This window comes from Anolis sagrei, chromosome 8 (genome assembly GCF_037176765.1).
Source record: "Anolis sagrei isolate rAnoSag1 chromosome 8, rAnoSag1.mat, whole genome shotgun sequence".
Taxonomy (NCBI): Eukaryota; Metazoa; Chordata; class Lepidosauria; order Squamata; family Dactyloidae; genus Anolis; species Anolis sagrei.
In genome coordinates this window covers 15,739,490-15,760,790 of record NC_090028.1, presented here as the reverse complement: position 1 = coordinate 15,760,790, position 21,301 = coordinate 15,739,490, and positions in this window count along the sequence as shown.

Below are 21,301 nucleotides of genomic sequence, written 5' to 3'. Positions count from 1 at the left end.
TGTTGGTGTGATATTATAATTTTTTTTCACTAATTAAACAAAAAACAACTATAAAACTTGCCCCAGACATGCGGAAATAATAACGAAATGACCTCAAACCAATAACGAAACGAATACATAATGAAATACGACGCATTTACAAAACGTATTGAAAAATTCGTTTCGTTTTTAAGTTGCTCCAGAATGGTTCGTTATCGCTTCGTTATTAAAAAATTAACGAATTTTTAACGAATTACGAATTAACGAAACGAAACCGCCCAGCCCTAATATATATATATATATATATATATATATATATATATATATATATATATGATGTGTTAAATGTAAAGCTGCTTCCTTCTCTTGCTTTTATTGCTCTCACTGTTTCAATCATATGAAATTTCAGGTTATAAGTTCCTCCACACACCTGTTTTCCTGTGCTTTGTTAAGTGCAAAAACTGTTGAAGAATCTTTTTTTTTTCTTTTACTGAATTATATTTTGTCCAATTACCACATCTTTCTCTGTGTGAACAAACATTTGTCCATGCTCCAATTTATCTACTTCTATTACACACATTTAGCTACCAACAGATGGGATAATGAGATCACTTTTTGTGTTCAACCTCCTCTCATATGATGAATATCCGCATGCTATTTTAAGTGATGTATACCTTTTAAACTGCACTTTCCCAAGTGTACACATTTTTGTTCTTATGTATTGATACGTATTGATATGTTTTCATATTGATGGAAAATCCCTTCTCCATATGTAAATCCTGTCTGAGAACTATATTTCATATGTTACTCATTTGAATTTTTTTATATATATCTTTATCTATATATATAAATCTGTTAGGTTGGTTCAACCGGACAGCAAAACTCCACAACCCCCCAATGAAACTGTACCAAAATTGCCATGCCCATAACACAACCCACAAGGTACAAACATATCTACTCAAAATGAAAAACAACACAACAACACACTCACAAAACGGCAAAACAACAAAACTCAAAAAGCCCCAACGAAACTTAACCAAAATTTCCATGCCCATAACACAACCCACAAGGTACAAACATATCTACTCAAAATGAAAAACAACACAACACACTCACAAAACGGCAAAACAACAAAACTCAAAAAAACCCAACGAAACTTAACCAAAATTGCCATGCCCATAACACAACTCACAAGGTACAAACATATCTACTCAAAATGAAAAACAACACAACAACACACTCACAAAACGGCAAAACAACAAAACTCAAAAAAACCCAACGAAACTTAACCAAAATTCCCATGCCCATAACACAACCCACAAGGTACAAACATATCTACTCAAAATGAAAAACAACACAACCAGACACTCACAAAACGGCAAAACAACTGAGCATGCGCATTGGTGCCCAGCCGCAAGTTCCCTGGCGCACGCACACAGTTCCCTCTGCGGAAGCCATGCCCACTCCAAGCCCCGCCACGCCGCTTCCCGCACACACACACCCCTGCCGCACGCACACACACAACCCCATGCTCCATCACTCCCCCTGCCACACACACACACGCAACCCCATGCTCCATCACTCCCCCCACCGCCACACACACACGCGCAACCCCACTCCCCCCGCTACCGCACACACACGCAACCCCACGCTCCATCACTCCCCCCACCGCCACACACACATGCGCAACCCCACTCCCCCCGCTGCCGCACACACACACGCAACCCCATGCTCCATCACTCCCCCCGCTGCCGCACACACACACACAACCTCACGCTCCATCACTCGCCTGCCCCAATCTTACCTCCTTTTACTTCACGCCACCTCCAAACCCCACCCCGCCCCTTCCCGCACTGTCAAAATCCAGGAAAGACAGGAAGGAAGGAAAGAAGGAAGAAAGAGAAAGGGAGATAAAGAAAAGGGGGAAGGAAGGAAAGTTAGAGAAAGAAGGAAGAAGAAAAGGAAAGAAAAGGAAAGATGGAAGGAAAGAAAAGAGAGACAGCAGAAGAGAAAAAAAAGGGGGAAGGAAGGAAAGAGGTAGAGAAGGAAGAAATGAGAGACAGAGGGAGGGAAAGAAAAAGGGGGAAGGAAGGAAGGAGAGAAGGAAAGAAAAAAGGGAATGAAGGAAGGAAAGAGGGAGTGAAGGAAGGGGGAAGATGTAGAGAAAGAGGGAGGGAAGGAAAGAAGGAAAGAGAGAAGGAAGAAAAGAGACCAGAAGAGAAAGAAAAAGGGGGAAGGAAGGAAAGAGATAGAGAAGGAAGAGGAGAAGGAAAGATGGGAGGGAAGGAAGGAAGGAGGGAAAGAAGGAGAGAAAGAGGGAAGGTTGGCCACAGGAACGCGTGGCGGGTAAAGGTTGTTATTTCTATGATTATTATGATGCTATTATTCCTATGAGACCCTTTTAGGGGGAATGGGAGAGGTGTCAGGTCCCAGAGGCAATGCATTGCATTATTGTTATTGTTATGATGGTGGTGAAATAAAAGGAAATAAAAAGAGAAAGAAGGAAGCAAACAGGGAGGGAAGAAAGGCAAAGGAAGAAAGGGGGAGGGAATGAAGGAAAGAGAGAAGGATGAAACCAAGTAGTGAAAGAAGGAAAGAAAGAAAGAAAGAAAGAGGTAGAGAAGGAAGAAAGGAGAGAAAGGGGGAGGAAAAGGGGGAAGGAATAGGTAGGTACCTCTCTTTCATAATAGTCCAGATATCTACCTCAACTTTGATAAGTTTTACTATAGGCCACAGCAACGCGTGGCAGGGCACAGCTAGTATATATATATAAATGCTCTGTGCATAATGAGTACCTTGAAAACAAAAGAACCAATGAACGAAATCACACCAAATTTGGCAACAAAACGTCTTACAACACAAGGAGTGACCATCACTCAAAAAATTATGATTTTGTCATTTGGGAGTTGTAGTTGCTGGGATTTATAGTTCACCTATAATCAAAGAGCATTCTGAACTCCACCAACGATGGAATTGAACCAAACCTGCCACACAGGACTCCCATGACCAACAGAAAACACTAGAAGGGTTTGGTGGGTATTGACCTTCAGTTTTGGAGTTGTAGTTCACCTACATCTTGAGATCACTGTAGACTCAAACAATGATGGATCTGGACCAAACTTGGCACGAATTCTCAGTATGCCCAAATATAAACACAGATGGAGTTGGGGGAAAATAGACCTTGACATTTGGGAGTTGTAGTTACTGGGAATTATAGTTCCCCTATAATTAAGGAGCATTGTGAACCCCACCAACGACAGAATTGGAGCAAATTTCCCACACAGAACCCTCATGACCAACAGAAAATATTGTGTTTCTGGTGGTCTTTGTTGACCCTTCTGACACACCCCTGGTGACCCCCCCCCCCCCGAGTCTTGACTTCCCAAGTTGAGAAATGTTGCCTTAAGGCCATCCATTCCAACTCCCTTCACCAGGGCAAGAAAACATAATCAAAGCCCTCCTGACAAAGAGCCATCCAGCCATTCACACACACACATATATATGACAGATGCAGTATCAAAGATTTGAAAGGGACTCCTAAAGAAGGACAATAATATGTTGAATGTTCCAGAGTAGGCAAACCAGACAATCTCCACATCAACACTGGCAAAGAAACAGCAAGAAATGCTGTTTACTCACAAGCAGAAAGACATTACATATATTAGAAACCAACACTTTATTTACTTTATTTTCCAGATCACTAGACTGGGCCACAGCAACGCATGGCAGGGGACCGCTAGTGTGTGTGTGTGTGTGTGTGTGTGTGTGTGTGTGTGTGTGTGTATATATATATATATATATATATATATATAGTTTATAATATAATAGTTTATAATATTTTTAAAAAGCAAGACCTCTTTGGCTCTGTTGGCTTACGCCTTACAACTCCTGGGCAGGGTGCCTCCATGGTTCCACAGCCTCATGGCGAGAGTACTTCAATGGCCTAGCTGCCCGCTGACAGCCATAGTAACACCTGCACGGGGCCATAGCAACACCTCTTCGGCTCTGCTGCCTTACAGCTCCTGGTGTCATGTATCATTTACTGCAGTTGATGGTTGTTGTTGGTGGTAGGCCTAGCAGTTGGTGATGGAAGGGTTAATGTAAGTCTTAGTTCTAAAGGGTCGAGTAATCTGTAAGTAAGTTCATCTGGCCTCCTGTCCGTTGTTGTTGTTTCTTCGTTCAGTCACTTCCAACTCTTTGTGACCTCATGGACCAGCCCATGCCAGAGCTCCCTGTCGGCCATGGCCACCCCCAGCTCCTTCAAAGTCAAGCCAAGGATATCATCCATCTATCTTGCCCTTGGTCTGCTCCTGTTCCCATCCTTGGGGAACTACAATTCCTACGGATGTCAAACTATGTCTCCTTTTTATTAGTGGTGGGATTGGGGGCCCTCAATAACAATTGTCATCAAGTTGACTTTGACTTATGATCCTGTGATTTTATAAATGAGAGACCTCCATTGCAGACTCAGAGCTGTGGCTTCCTTGATAGTCTATCCACCTGTCTGCCTCTTTTCCCACTTTTTTTCTACCTTATTGTTTTTTTTTCTAATGTGTCATGTCTTCTCATGCCTTTGACTAATATCTAGTTGGTTTTGATCCTTCATTTTTAAAGTAACTTTTCAACCTTCCATATTTTCTACATAGTCCTGAGGGCATGTGCCAGTGCCAAGAAACTGCATGTAGTCAATACTTTCTTCTTCAGTGTCACTAAAATTACACATCCTGTCAGTTATTATGACAGTGTATGTTGCCAAAAGATTTTAAGCATTTAGATGGCAGTTTCCACCTCTCTTGTGCTTTGTGAATACTTTTTAGTCTCACCACCAAACAAACCCTTCATGACTTATTGAAGAAAGCTTTACAACTTCAAATAAAACCATGTTATTTTACACAAAAATCAACAAGAAAACCAGTTTGTAGAGTTATCCCAATTTATTTTCAACCCGTTGACCCAAATCCAGTGGAGAGATCATACGTACACTTCATTACATCTCTGCTACCTGTTTTCTCACCCAGACTGTTTCACTTAGAATAATATTTCCCCATTCTATAAACCCTTTCACCTTATTATTGCTACAGAACTAAGATATCTATTGAATTCAGATTTGCCTGGCTGGGTTACAGATATATGAAAGTCTGACTTCAAATGCTGTTTTATCTGTTCCTACCAGTGGGGAGGTATACATGATGGCATTAACCATAATTTTTATGTCCCTCTCCAAAAATAAAATTGTGAGCTTAAGGGCACATTTGTATGTCTGTTGTCTTTGACTTTTATGAATATATTTAATCAAGCTAATTGTACACCACGCAATAAAGAGTGCATATGATTGAAATCAAGGGATAACATGATAGCTATTTTGGGGCAGACTAAATGCAGATTCAATCATCAATTTGGGGGGGGAGGCATTACTGAACTCCCCTATTTTAATAAGTTTCCAAGAATTGGAAACTTATCAAAATAGACTGATTGAAACTAAATCCAGACAAGACAGAGGTACTCCTGGTCAGTCGTAAGACCGAACAGGGTACGCTGTTACAGCCTGTGCTGGACGGGGTCACACTCCCCCTAAAAGCACAGGTACGCAGTCTGGGAGTTCTCCTGGATTCATCGCTGAGTCTGGAACCCCAGGTTTCAGCGGTGGTCAGGGGAGCATTCGCACAATTAAAACTTGCGCGCCAGCTGCATCCGTACCTTGGGAAGGCTGACTTGGCCACGGTAGTACACACTTTGGTTACATCCCGCTTAGATTACTGCAACACTCTCTACGTGGGGTTGCCTCTGAAGACTGCCCGGAAGCTGCAGCAAGTACAACGCACGACAACCAGATTACTAACGGGGGCTGGGTACAGGGAGCACACCACTCCGCTGTTACTCGAACTCCACTGGCTGCCGATTAGCTTCCGAGCACAATTCAAAGTGCTGGTGTTAACCTATAAAGCCCTAAACGACTCCGGCCCTGTTTACCTCTCCAAACGTATTCTCCCCTACGAACCATCAAGACCACTAAGATCGTCTGGAGGGGCCCTGCTCTCGGTCCCACTGCCTGCACAAGCACGGCTGGTGGGGACGAGGGACAGGGCCTTCTCGATGGTGGCCCCTCGACTTTGGAACTCCCTGCCATTAGAGATCAGAACTGCCCCCTCCCTCATGATGTTCAGGAAACTAACAAAGACCTGGTTGTGGAACACGGCATTTGACAACTGATTTAATTCTTTGCCCACATGAAAGGAGGATGATCAATGGGATTGTGATGGTGTTGGACGATTTGGCTCTTTTAACTGGGATGATAATGTTTTAATGTATATGGTGCTGTGTAATGATTAATCATGTAATGAAGTGGCATTGTGTTGTTATTGTATATTCTTTGTATGTTAATACATGTTGTGAACCGGTCCGAATCCCTCTTTGAAGGTGAGAGGGTCGGTATATAAAACCTCGAAATAAATAAATAATAATAAATAAATAAATAAATGAAAAGGTGGCCTCTATTTTCTGAGAGGCATTGTGCTCTTTGAAAGCACTTTGTGATACCTTCTTTGAAGTGGCAGAGAACTTATTTGCTAAAAGTGTACGCAGAATATTTGAAGGACGCATTTGAAATACAGCAGAGGCTGTGGGGAATAATAGGGAAATACACATGTTTACAAGCAGTCAGTCCTCATAGAATAATATATCTGATGAACAGAGAAAATTCTTCAAAGACTGGATTACACTTTGTACTATTCCATGTGCAACTTTCAGGAGTGTTATGAGGTATGGATGGAAAGGAAATTAGCAGTATAAATGTAACCCAGCTGCCACAGCAAATGAATGCATTTCACGGGCAAGAGGACTATCTGTAAATTGTTCACGGAACTATTTGGACAAAATGCACACATTAAGATAATACATTTTACGCAACTGTACACTAGGACAAGTATGTACCCTACACACATAGTTTCTTTGGAATACAAAATAATATAGAACTAGAATCCCATTGCTTAGCCTAAGTGTGAATCTATAGTGCAGTCTGGCACCACTTTAACTACTATGGCTCAGTACTATGAAATCCTGGAGCCCCTGGTGGCGCAGTGGGTTAAAGCCCTGTGCCAGCAGGACTGAAGACCAACAGATCGCAGGTTCGAATCCGGGGAGAGGCGGATGAGCTCCCTCTATCAGCTCCAGGTCCTCATGCGGGGACATGAGAGAAGCCTCCCACAAGGATGATAAAACATCAAATCATCCAGGCGTCCCCTGGGCAACGTCCTTGCAGACGGCCAATTCTCTCACAACAAGAGTCACTCCTGACACGACAAAAAAAAAAAAAAAAGACAAAACTATGAAATCCTGGGAGTTGTAATTGTGCCGTCCACCCAGACACTATAAAAAAAACAAACTGCAATGTGCTTCTCTCTATGTCTGAGCAAACTGCGGGTGTCTTTCTTGAGAAGCTTGAGATACTCCGCAACCGAGGCTATTACTGGTTTTAAATATCAAAAAGGATATTTATTTATACAAAGTCCTTGCAGACTTGGCACAGTTCATTAAAGTTGCAAACAAACAGTCAATCTCCAGATGGCAGATAAGATCCTGGAATCTTTACACCCTAACCCTAAGCTGTTATGGTTAGAAAAAAAGCAGATTTTTTCCCCTATCTATAGCTTAAGGTTAGTTCTGGAGACAAAGCAGTGAAGGCTCTCTCCCTATAACTATATAACTCAATCTTCTCAATTGAGCTTATCTATCTATAATATCTCAATATAGCTCAATACACAATATGCTATCTATATTAACTCAATATAGCTTAATATACTTCCTTATAGCTTAATATCTTACACCAGGACTTTGAGATCTTACCAGGACTTTGAGATCTTCCGGGGAGGCCCTCCTCTCGATCCCACCTGTTTCACAGGCACGGCTGGCGGGGACGAGAGATAGGGCCTTCTCGGTGGTGGTTCCTCGGCTGTGGAACACCCTTCCCATGGACATCAGAATGGCTCCTTCCCTGATGATATTCCGCAGGAAACTTGGTTGTTCAAGAAGGCGTTCAAACAAGAAGTGCAATGATTGGTAATGATGATAGGATTGGAACAACGGAAATGATACTGGATTGTGGTTTGGACGATGAGACGACACGGAATGGCTTTTGTAGTAATGATGATGTTTTTGATGATGATGTTTTTGATGATGATGTTTTTGTTTATTGCTGGATGTGGATTTTAGATTATGTCTTGAATTTTTGAATTTTGTTCTTCCTATGTTGTACACCGCTGTGAGTCGCCCCCGGGCTGAGAACAGCGGTATATAAGCAAAGTAAATAAATAAATAAATAAATAAATACAATATACAAGACACAATATATAATGTATAGCTTAATACTCAATATATAATGTATAGATTTTGCAATGGTTTTCCCAGAGCAACCTGCCTAACCTTCAGCACGTCTGAAGTCTTTCCTCTAAACTAAAAAGGCTGGGGAGATTCCAAAATGGAGATCTCTTTCCTGGGAGAAAAGAGATACCTTTCTGAACCAATAGCTGCAAAGGAGGCCTGCAGACTGGCTTTGCAGACTCTGATACTGTTAACGTTCAGGGCTCCTGCAAAGCTGCAGCAGCCCTGGGAGAAAATGCAAGAGGGAGCAACCTCAAGCAATTGTAAAGTAAGGCAAATCAGGCTCCTGGGAGACAGAACAGTAATTTTACAAGGTCTTCAGCCTTTTCTTCCAAAGTGTGATGGTGGCTCACTAAATGACATGATTTCATAACATTGATGACCTCATCACATGATCATTTTTTTAGCATCCTAGGATGCTTCCCCACCAGTCCAGCAATGAATGAGCATGCTGCTCATCACACAACACTGTTGGACTTCCGGCGGAGGCCCTGCCCACAACTGGAGTGGTAGTATCATTCCCTCACTTCTCTTATCCTTGCTGTTTTGCCACGGAAGCTGGATATGTGGCACCGGGGGAGGGAGAAAAGTCCCCCATATGTGAAGGTCATGATACAAAGTAGTATCAAACTACATTAATTCTACAGTGCAGAATTCTACAGGGGTTCTCAAACCTTTCCAGGCACGGGGCCCTTTTTGAAGCAAAAGTTTATTGTGGAGCCTCAATAAATGTTTATATATACTATACTACATATAATGTAGATAATATATTAGGCATGGGCTGGGCAAGTGGCAAATAGATGGAGGATGTATGTGAACGGAGCAAAAAAAAGAAGCAAGGAAAGATAAAATACAATATTGAAAATGATGAACAATTTTAACCTACATACACTTAATAGAATTTCAGTGAAAGACCCCTGAGGCCATCCAGTCCAACCAACTTCTGTCTTGCAGGAGAAACACAATCAAAGACTCACAATAGATTGCCATCCAATAGGCCTGGGTAACAACGGAAAAATTTGTTTCTAAAATCGATTTGTATTTGGGGGGTTTTTTTGTTTCGATATTTAAAATAATTACAAAATTTTCCTTTTAAAAAGTTCGATATTTACGAAATTTCGTAAATGGTAAAAAATTAACGAATCGATTTCCGAAACAATAACGAATCGATTCGTTAATGGCGGACGCGACCGCGAAATACGCTAAAAAACCTCCAAAACCTTCTGAAGCTTCCTTCTCCCTCTGTTGTTGACTGTTGGTGTGATATTATAATTTTTTTTCACTAATTAAACCATAAAACTGGCCCAGACATGCGGAAATAATAACAAAACGACCTCAAAACAATAACGAAACGAATACAATATCGAAATACGAAGCATTTACAAAACGTTTTTGAAAATTCGTTTTTTTTAATAATTGCTCCAGAATGGTTCGTTATCGTTTTGTAATTGAAAAAATTAACAAATTATTAACGAATTACGAATTAACGAACCGAAACCGCCCAGCCCTACCATCCAACCATTTGTAATAATAATAATAATAATAATAATAATAATAATAATAATAACAATAATAACAACAACAACAGTATCGGAAACCCCAAAGAACATTCAGTCCAACTCCTTTCTGCCATGCAGGGGAAAAAAAACATAATCAAAGCATCTCCAATAATTGGACATCCAGGCTTTGGACTAGAACTGGGAAACTAGGGTTTGAATTCCCCACTTGGTCATGGAAACCTTCTAGAGAACTTGGACAAGTCACATTCTTTCTCTCTTAGAGGAAGGAAGAGGCAATCCCTCTTTGAATAAATTATAGCTTCCCTTTTAGGCTTACCATAAGTAAGCAATGTCTAGAAGGCACACAAGAATAATATAGTGCTATTGGAGCTAGGAGATCAAATAGAATGATTGATCCAGTCAACATGCTAGGAATGACACCAAGGAAGATAACACACACAAGGGATTGGATTACTGTAATGTGCTTTATGTGGGGCTGCCCTTGAAAACGGCTCGGAAATTCCAACTGGTTCAACGGGCGGCGGCCAGGATGTTAACTGGCTCTCCTTACACAGAGAGGTCAACCCTCCTGTTCAAGGAACTCCACTGGCTGCCGTTTACCTACCAAGCCCAATTCAAGGTGCAGGTGCTTACCTACAAAGCCCTAAATGGTTTGGGACCTGCCTACCTGCATGACCGCATCTCTGTTTATCTCTGTTTATGAACCCACACGTTCTCTCAGTTCATCAGGAGAGGCCCTGCTCATGATCCCACCTGCGTCGCAGGTACGTTTGGTGGGGACGAGGGACAGGGCCTTCTCTGTGGTTGCGCCCCGACTTTGGAACACCCTCCCCAAAGACATTAGGCTAGTACCCACGTTGGCAGTCTTTAGGAAGAACTTGAAGACCTGGCTATTCCGATGTGCTGATGCCAAGCACCCCCCCCCCAAGTATTTATAGTTCGCCAAGGGCCGAACTATGGATTCTGTTGCTTCCTGACCCAGCGCGCATAACTGGGTTCCTGTTTCCTCCTTGTGAACTCTCTGATTTGTGCACTGGACTATGGACTCTGCTACTACCCAACCCAGCGCCCATCACTGGACTTCTGCCTTCTCTTATTGACTTTCTGCCTTATTGCCTTGGACTGTTTCCCTGCCATACTTTTGGACACAAGCCTCAAGCCAGGCTTGCCTGGAAAGAGAAACAGCCTCAGCCTGCCTGCGCCTTCACCAAGAAGACTATGATTCCGACGGAAATGAAATACTTTTATTATTGTTATCATTATTGTCTTTAATAAACTTTGCTGGGTGAGGGGATGGGAATTCATTTATGAAATGTATGAAGAGCATGAACCATATAAAATGTATATAGTGGATTTCTATCACATGAAATGTACCCTGACCCCCTCCCCACCTTTTCCCTCTGAACTTTGCCCCAAAAAGGAATGTGACCTGAGGTTACTGTTAAGAGGAAATCCTATTTCCTCCAAGTAAACCAGTCCACATTTACATCTGCATGGATCCATGATTGATCCTATCTCGAGGCTCATTTTCAGAGCAGACAATGAGATGAGAGATAGGTCAACAGAAACTCCGGTAAAAGACTGATTAACTCAACTTTTGATGTTTGTGAAGCTCCTTTGTCTACAGGGCCCCCTTGTTTACAGAGTCTTGAGATCCAAATGCCATCAACAGCCCCTTTTCATATTTCCTCACAAATCCAATCATCGGACCAGGAAGCTCTTTGTTCCTCCTGTCTGCCACCCCGCTGGCAAACACAAAGGCTCGGAAATCAGCTGGCGAGTGCCCCCTGGGCACTCCGCTCCCCCTGCACTGTCAAACTTCGTCCTGCCTCCTGGCCTCTGATTGGACCATCTCCGGAGGCGCTAGGAAGGCTCCGATTGGCCCCCTGGAGGCAGCAGCGCCCACTGGTTGGTTGAGAGGCGGGACATGCAGCCAAGCCTCCTCCCAGCTGTTCCAGGGCCAGCCAATCAGGGCAAAGCCAGCTGAAGGAGGGCGGGCGGGATTTTCAAACTGATTTTCCTTTGTTCTGACTGTATAAAAATGCCTGGAACTTCTGTGAATGTATGCTTGTATGTGAATGATCACTGCAATCGCATCCTTTTCAGCTGAATCGCAGGAATAAATGCTTCGGTCACTGAACCTCTTCAGCCTCTGGTGGGATTAATTCTTAATATTTTTCATTCTTTGGATTGGCTTTCGCTGGCTGCTCACCAAGGTTTCAAGACCCCTTTAGTGGTCTTTAGGGATCTCTCCCGCTGGGAGACCCTCCAAAAAGAGCTCGATATCAGTGCCTTCCCAGAATAGGATAACCCCCAGCACCATGTCCCAGAAGCACTTTAATAAACTCTAATACTCTCTGCACATTGCATTTGCCCAGAATTCCAACATACCACCTCTCACACCCAGCACTTTTTAACCTGTACACATCATTGGCCCGGCCCTGGTTTTATTGCGTAATAGTGTAATGTTTTGTTATTTCTTATGTTTTTAATTTGCTTTGTATTGTATTGTTATTGTCTGTTGTTGTTGTGTTGAGGCCTTGGCCTTTATAAGCCGCATCGAGTCCTTCGGGAGATGCTAGTGGGGTACAAATAAAGTTTAATAATAATAATAAAAAGGGATAACTAAGGACATCCAGAAGATTCTATGACAGTAGGATAGTAAATTTGTCCTGAGGTTCTATTATGAACATCATGGATGCTGTGCTCTATGTCTAAAATAAGTTGAGCTGCCAGGATAGCTCTTTTCAAGTTTGCAGTAAAATCCACAGTGCATACTGGCATACTGACATGAAAGCAAACCAACTGTTGCTGGAAAGGAGACAGGTGAAACCTAGTGCTTCTGGCACAATTTTATTTCTGGTATTTATTTCTGGTATTTATTTTCTGATTAAGTAAACCCCCTTCTTTATAGTGAGGGTTCTATTCATAACTTCCATTGACTTCCATTCTTTTTCCTTTCATTTACTCCATATTTATTTATTTGCATTATGTCCATGCAGATATCTGGTTTCTCTTCATTCTTCTTCCTTTCCAAGTTTGATGCAGTTGAATAGGTTTTAAATCATATAAAGTGGCCCTTATTTAACCTTTTTTTCTGTGTCTAATATTGTTATTTTCTGGTTGACTAGCTGCCCCCTGCCATGCATTGCTGTGGGCAACATGGAGGTTCTGTGTGGGAGGTTTGGCCCAATTCTATCGTTGGTGGGGTTCAGAATGCTCTGTGATGGTAGGTGAACTACAAATCCCAGCAACTACAACTCCCAAATGTCAAGATTCTATTTTTCCCAAACTCCATTAGTATTCACATTTGGGCATATGGAGTATTCATGCCAAGTTTGGTCCAGATCCATCATTGTTTGAGTCCACAGTGGTCTCTGGGTGGAGGTGAACTACAACTCCAAAACCAAAGGACACTGCCCACCAAATCCTTCTAGTATTTTCTGTTGGTCATGGGAGAACTGTGTGCCAAGTTTGGTTCAATTCCATCGTTGGTGGGGTTCAGAATGCTCTTTGATTGTTGTTGTTGTTGTTCATTCGTTCAGTCGTCTCTGACTCTTCGTGACCTCATGGACCAGCCCACGCCAGAGCTCCCTGTCGGCCATCACCACCCCCAGCTCCTTCAAGGTCAGTCCAGTCACTTCAAGGATGCCATCCATCCATCTTGCCCTTGGTCGGCCCCTCTTCCTTTTGCCTTCCACTTTCCCCAGCCTCATGGTCTTCTCTAGGCTTTTCTGTCTCCTCATGATGTGGCCAAAGTACTTCAACTTTGATTGTAGGTGAACTATAAATCCCAGCAACTACAACGCTCAAATGACCAAATCAATTTTTTTTGAGTGAAGGACATACATTGGCTTTTTAGGTGTCTTGTGTCCAAATTTGGTGTCAATTAGTCCAGTGGTTTTTGAGTTCTGTTAATCCCACAAACAAACATTACATTCTTATTTATATAGATGATCATCAATGTGATGCATCTCTTATATAAATAAACCAAATAGTTTGGTTAGTCTAATTTGGCATTGATTTCTTGGGTCTCAGAAAAATAAAATATGTTCATATATATACTATTTTTGCTTCATTGACTATTCTAAAGCCTTTGACTGTGTGGATCATAATAAACTGTGGCAAGTTGTTAGTGAGATGGGCATCCCAAGCCACCTTGTCTCTCTCCTGAGGAATCTGTACAAGGACCAAGTAGCAACAGTCAGAACTGACCACGGAACAACAGACTGGTTCGAGATTGGGAAAGGCGTACGGCAAGGTTGCATACTCTCACCCAACCTTTTTAACTTGTATGCAGAACACATCATGCGATGTGCGGGGCTTGACGAATGCAAAACTGGGGTGAAAATTGCTGGAAGAAACATTAACAACCTCAGATATGCAGATGACACCACTCTGATGGCCGAAAGCGAGGAGGAGCTGAGGAGCCTTCTAATCAAGGTGAAAGAAGAAAGCGCAAAAGCTGGGTTGCAGCTAAACATCAAAAAAACCAAGATTATGCAACAAGAATGATTGACAACTGGGAAATAGAGGGAGAAAATGTGGAGGCCCTGACAAACTTTGTATTTCTAGGTGCAAAGATTACTACAGATGCAGACTGTGGCCAGGAAATCAGAAGACGCTTACTTCTTGGGAGGAGAGCAATGTCCAGTCTCGATAAAATAGTAAAGAGTAGAGACATCACACTGGCAACAAAGATCCACCTAGTCAAAGCCATGGTATTCCCTGTAGTCACCTACGGATGTGAGAGCTGGACCTTAGGGAAGGCTGAGCGAAGGAAGATCGATGCTTTTGAGCTGTGGTGCTGGAGGAAAGTGCTGAGAGTGCCTTGGACTGCGAGAAGATCCAACCAGTCCATCCTCCAGGAAATAAAGCCCGGCTGCTCATTGGAGGGAAGGATACTAGAGACAAAGTTGAAGTACTTTGGCCACATCATCAGGAGACAGCAAAGCCTAGAGAAGACAATTATGCTGGGGAAAGTGGAAGGCAAAAGGAAGAGGGGCCGACCAAGGGCAAGATGGATGGATGGCATCCTTGAAGTGACTGGACTGACCTTGAAGGAGCTGGGGGTGGTGATGGCCAACAGGGAGCTCTGGCGTGGACTGGTCCATGAGGTCATGAAGAGTCGGAGACGACTGAACGAATGAACAACAACAACAACAACATATACTGTGTAAATTTCATTTTACTTAAGTGAGTGTTGTATGTATGTAATAAAATGTATTATTATATAATACAATCACATTGACATTTAATAACAAATAGACAATAAGTCTACTAATAAGGTCATTTGTTTCTTTTGCAAAAATAATGAAGAAAAAGAGAAGAAAAGAAGTGAGATCGTGTATTTTAATGTTTATTTTCCTCCAAAGAAATCCATGTTTTTTTAAGGCAAGCTGAAATGGTAGAATAACTGTTTTTGCCCACACAGCCACGGGAAACAAACAAAAATTCTTAATTAAGAGTGAACATTGATAGATGCTTCTTATCAGTGTGAATGGTTCTGAGTTTGAAAAACCACTAGATTTAATCTAAAATTAGTTGCCGAGATTACTCCAAATCCCTTAGACATTATCTCTATATAAGACTTTTGTATATATATAATCTTGTTCCTAGGCTAAGATCAATGAAACTTTAAAAGAGGATTTACTGATACCAATAAGTTTTTTTTCTCTTTTTGACAGATGGGGAGAATCCAAATTCAGTATTGATAGAAATATGGCTTTCTTAATGTTATTCTATGGCAGTACCTAATACCTCGGCTCTAGCAAAAAGTTTTGGAAAATCCATTTGAGTCTTAGCTTTGTCTCTAATGGGTTAGACTAAACACCATTTAAGAAACTGAATTTTTATTTCATCCTGCAGAATGTTACGCAGTGGAAACTAATAGAAATAAATACAAAACATTCACAATAGCTAAACAAGTCAAAGTATGAACAGCATTTCTGTTTGGAATTATGGGATAACTGCGGCACAAGAATAAAAGAAGCTTTTCTGGAACAAACCAAAGGCTTATTATTCCACCTTCTTATTACCCAGAGTGACTAACAAGATGTATTTTTATGTCAAAAATATCCTTTTGATTCTTTTGAGCTGGCTCCATTTTGAAATGGTTTTGAAGAGCATAATGTAGCTAAAGTGTTAGTTACAACAGTTTTCAGTCTCCACTCAACTGTAGAAATGCTTGGTTTAATACACATTATTTAACATTTCTCATGTCAATATATGTATTTCAAAACTAGAATACGTAAGGTTTGCTTGTAGTACAAGCTGCAGAATTAGTTAGCTGGCTGGCTTTCTGTTTTCTATCAAAAGGTCGAAAAGGTCCTACTGTACAGCTTCCCATGGTAGTTCATGGTATCCAAAGAACCTCTTCCAACCACACATTAAATCGGTTGATGTTTTTCCTCCCTGTGAATGTTCTTCACTATCTGCCTTTTTAATCCATATACAGATAATAATAATAATAATAATAATAACAATAATAACAATAATAATAATAATAATAATAATAATAATACTTTATTTGTACCCTGCTATAGGGCTGGGCGGTTTCGTTCGTTAATTTCGTAATTCGTTATTAATTCGGTTTTTTATTAAATTTTTATTGTTTTCCATTATAAAAGAAACAAATATATAACATACAATACAATTAATTCGTTATTTTTTTGATAACGAAGCGATATTGAACCATTCAGGAGCAACTAAAAATCGAAACGAATTTTTCAATTCGTTTTGTAATTGTTTCGTAATTGTTTTGAAATCGTTTCGTAATTGTTTCGTAATGATTTCCGTATGTCTGGTGCAAGTTTTATAGTTGTTGTTTGTTTTATCAGTGATAAAAAATAAATTATCACACCAACAGTCAACAACAGAGGGAGAGGGAAGCTTCAGAAGTTCCCCCTGTCCCATTTGGAGGGTTATTTAGCGTATTGCGCGGTCACGTCCGCCATTAATGAATCGATTCGTAATTGTTTCGTAATTTCCGAAATTTCATAAATTTCGAACTTTTTTAAAGAAAAATTTCGGAATTCTTTTAAAAAATGAAACGCAAAACCCCCCTAAAAACGAATCGAGTTTAGAAACAAATTTTTCCGTGGTTGCCCAGCCCTACCCTGCTACCATCTCCCCAAGGTGTGGCTTACATGAGGCCGAGCCCAAACACAACAATACAAGCAATAATAACAACAATACAAGCAATTAAAAAAAACATAGACAATAAAATACACAACATTGTCAATAAGACAACACATAATTAAAAACAGTGGGAAGTTTGTCCCAATTCTGCCGTTTGTGGGGTTCAGAATGCTCTTTGATTGTAGGTTAACTATTATTCCCAGTAACTACAACTCCCAAATGTCAAGGTCTATTTCCCCCGAACTCCATCTGTGTTTATATTTGGGCATATTGAGTATTTGTGCCAAGTTTGGTCCAGATCCATCATTTTTTGAGTCCACAGTGCTTTCTAGATGTAGGTGAACTACAACTCCCAAACTCAAGGTCAATGCCCACCAAACCCTTCTAGTGTTTTCTGTTGGTCATGGGAGTCCTGTGTGCCGGGTTTAGTTCAATTTCATCTTTGGTGGAGTTCAGAATGCTCTTTAATTATAGGTGAACTATAAATCCCAGCAAGTACAACTCCCAAATGACAAAATCATATTTTTTGAGTGATGGTCACTCCTTGTGTTGTGAGATGTTTTGTTGCCAAATTTGGTGTGATTTCGTTCATTGGTTCTTCTGTTTTTAAGGTACTCATTATGCACACAGCATTTTTATATAGATAGACTAGCTTTACCCGCCACGCGTTGCTGTGGCCAGCCTTCTCTCCCTCTTTCTCTGCTTCTTTCACTCCTTCCTTCATTCCATTTTCTTCTTTCCTTTCTTCCTTCTCTACCTGTTTACTTCCTTCCTTAGCTGTTTACTTTCATCCTTCCTTCTCCTTATTTCTTTCCTTCCCTGCGTCTTTCTTTCCTTCTTTCTCTTTTTCCTTTGCTGAGTCTTTCCTCCCTTCCCTTTTTTCTTTCCTTCTCTCCTCCTTCCTTCTGTAGGTCTTTCCTTCCTCCTCCCTTTTTCTTTTCCTTCCTCTTTGTCTCCTTTCTTCCCTCTCTTTCTCTTTCCTTCCTTCCTTCCTTCGCTCTGAAGGGGCGTGACCGGTGGAGGAGGAGGGGCAGGAGGGAAGGATTGTGTCAGTGTGGGAAGGGGCGGGGCAGTGGAGGGTGGGGAAGTGGTTGTGTCGGAGGGGGCGGAGGAGGAGGAGGAGAAGGAGGAGGGAAGGATGGCATATGGGGGGAACCAGGTGGGGCGGCGGAGGGTGGGCGTGTGGCTGTCTCGGGGGGGGGCATGTGCGGGGGAGGAGGGGGAGGAGGGAAGGATGGCTTATGGGCGGGTAGGGGCAGGGCAGTGGAGGGTGGGGGCGTGGCTCTCTCGGAGGGGGCGTGGGCAGCAGAGGAGAAGGAGGGGAAGGAGGGAAGGATGGTGTATGGGTGAGTAAGGGCGGGGCGGCAAAGGGAGGGGCGTGGCTTCCGCAGAGGGGGCGTAGTCCAGCCATGTGCGCGTATCGGGTGGCTCACGCCGGGATGCCTCTGCGCATGCTCTGTTTGTTTCTGTGATTGTGAGTTTGTTGTAATGTTGTTCTGAATTGTGATGAATGTTGTGCATACCTTGTGGTTTGAGGTATGTGTACGGCAAGTTTGGTGAGTTTTCGTCCGAGGGTTTTCGCGTTTTGCGGTCCCGAAGGACGCCCTTTTGGATTTTATATATATAGATTAAACTCAGGGGGAAGGGGGAAGATGGTCTAAATGGTGTTGTTGCTGTTGTTCAGCCAAGAATCACCTTGTTCTTCTTCTCAGACAAAACACGGCACAAATGGGATATCTTCTAATGGTTTGCTTTAATAAACATTTTGCATCTTACACCTAGCTGAAGTCTAAAATAGTGCAATAAATCCCCATACCTCAACACTTGCCCATTTCATCCTGCTGTATGTGCAGACTCTACTTACTATGCAAAGACACTTGGATGGAATTCGACTTTTGTTGTTGTGCCCACCAGCTCCTGGAAAACACAGTATTTTATTTTTCAAAACAGCACTAAAAACAGCAGCTTAGCCAGCTGTGAGTGTTGTTTGGGGATTTACTCAAATGTTAAATAGACTGGGAGATGTTTGCCTTTGTTTTCAGCTGAATCACTCTGGTGTGTAATACGGCATGAGACATTTCATTCAGAACAATGTGCTCAAAAATGGTTGTTTCCTTCCGGAGCAAAAGACATCTGTATTCCCTTGTTTAGGACGAGACAAAAGTGACTGGCAGCTATCTGGGGAAACAGTAGTCATAGCGCGTGGAAGTTCAAGTATCAGTATTACTTCAATGCCTCATCAAAAATGATAGCACACGGAGCTCAAACTCAGAAGATTGCTTTTCCAGGGGCAATGGCATTTTGTCTCTCATATATACCTTTCTGTGCTGTTCCTGCATTATATGACCAACATTCTGCCAAAATTAAACACATTGTTTTCTATTAGGTATAATTCAAAAGTCTTGACTGTGTTGACGAAGAAATACTAAGGCCTTTCTGCTGGATTGTCTGGGACCACTATTTCATTCCTCATTTCTCAGAAACATTTACAGAATTTATCATTTTCCCTTGCTGTATTCAAATACAGTACAGTGTGGTTTAGTGATTTGAGGATTGGACTGCAGCCCTGGAGACTGAAGTTCAAATCCTTGCTCAAGACTCCCCACACTTTAAGGTGGTACCTAATTTTCCTACTTGACAGATGCAACTGTCTTTCGGGTTGCAAAGGTCGACAACAGGCTACACACAATTGGTTGGAAACCCACTCCAACCTGGGCTGACTTTGAACTCATGACCTTTTGGTTAGAGTGAGCTTAATGCATCTGACACTCAGCCAGCTGCGCCACAATCCCGGTGCTATGACCAGTTGCTGTTTTTGCATATTTCTTCTTTCTCTTTGTAATGAAACACACACACCCCCGCCGCCCCTGAAAATGGTCTCTTTTAAATACCTTTATTCCAAATACTGGTTTCCATACAGGCTAAGAAGTGCCTCTAAGTTCAATGCATATAAGATTACAGTTGAATAGCTAAAATGATGGAATATGTTTTTTTTTCCTCCTACACAATGATAAATAACGGGGTGTTTTTAAACTCTAATCACAGTTAGATTAATACTTAAGGCTTGAGAGTAGCTCATATTTTCTTTTAGATTCAACCCTCCTGTTCCTTGCACAATATCTGCAAAAATAGGTTGTAATCAACAACTCATTCAATATTATTTTCAAAATTATTAAGCATCTGAACAACCAGAATAGTTTTACGTACACATGCTGCTGAGTCCTTTATTCTCTTTTCTAAGATATCAATTCATGCAATGCTTTTTTTCTGCTACATATTTTGCAATAACAAGAAAAGGCAGAGAAGATTTTGGCAATGAAGTCTGTCAAAGTCGTGGAGTGTGCATCTGCGCTGTTGTTTTACTTTTTTTAATTTGTCTTTGCTGTTCTCAAAAGCACAGGAGGATACACTTTGAAATCAACACTAAACAATTATTCTCAGAAGCGCAGGAAGCTTACACTTTGCAAATCAATACGAAGCAATTAAAGGAGACTTTATAAAATGCCAAAACTAAAAAAAGAGAGAGAGAATAATACCTAAATTATAAAATTCTGAAACCTAACCACTAGGCTTGGGTAACCACGGAAAAATTTGGTTCTAAACTCGGTTTGTTTTTAGGGGGCCCTTGCGTTTCGTTTTTTTTAATAATTCCGAAATTTTCCTTTTAAAAATTTCAAAATATACAAAATTTCGTATAATTACGAATCGATTCATTAATGGCAGACGCGATTGCGCAATATGCTAAAAAAACCTCCAAATGGGACAGGGGGAACTTCTGAAGCTTCCCTCTCCCTCTGTTGTTGACTGTTGGTGTGATAAAACAAACAACAACTATAAAACTTGCACCAGACATGCGAAAATAATTATGAAATAATTACGAAATAATTACGAAATAATTACGAAATAATTACAAAATAATTACGAAATAAATTGAAAAAAATTGTTTCGAATCTAATTTACTCCTCACACTATTCCTGCATGGCTCAATATTGGATCGTAAGCTAATTTAAATATGAATTAATAACGAATTACGAAATTAACGAACGAAACCGCCCAAGCCTACTAACCACTATGAGAATGGACAATCCACAGTGACCTTATATGAAGACCTTACATATCGGAGTCCTCGGTGGCACAGTGGGTTAAACCCTTGTGATAACAGGACTGAAGACAGAAAGGTTGGAAGTTCCAATCCAGGGAGAGCACAGATAATCTCCCTCTGTCAGGTCCAGCTCCCCATACATGAGAGATCCAGGAGTCCCCTGGGCAATGTCCTTGCAGATGGC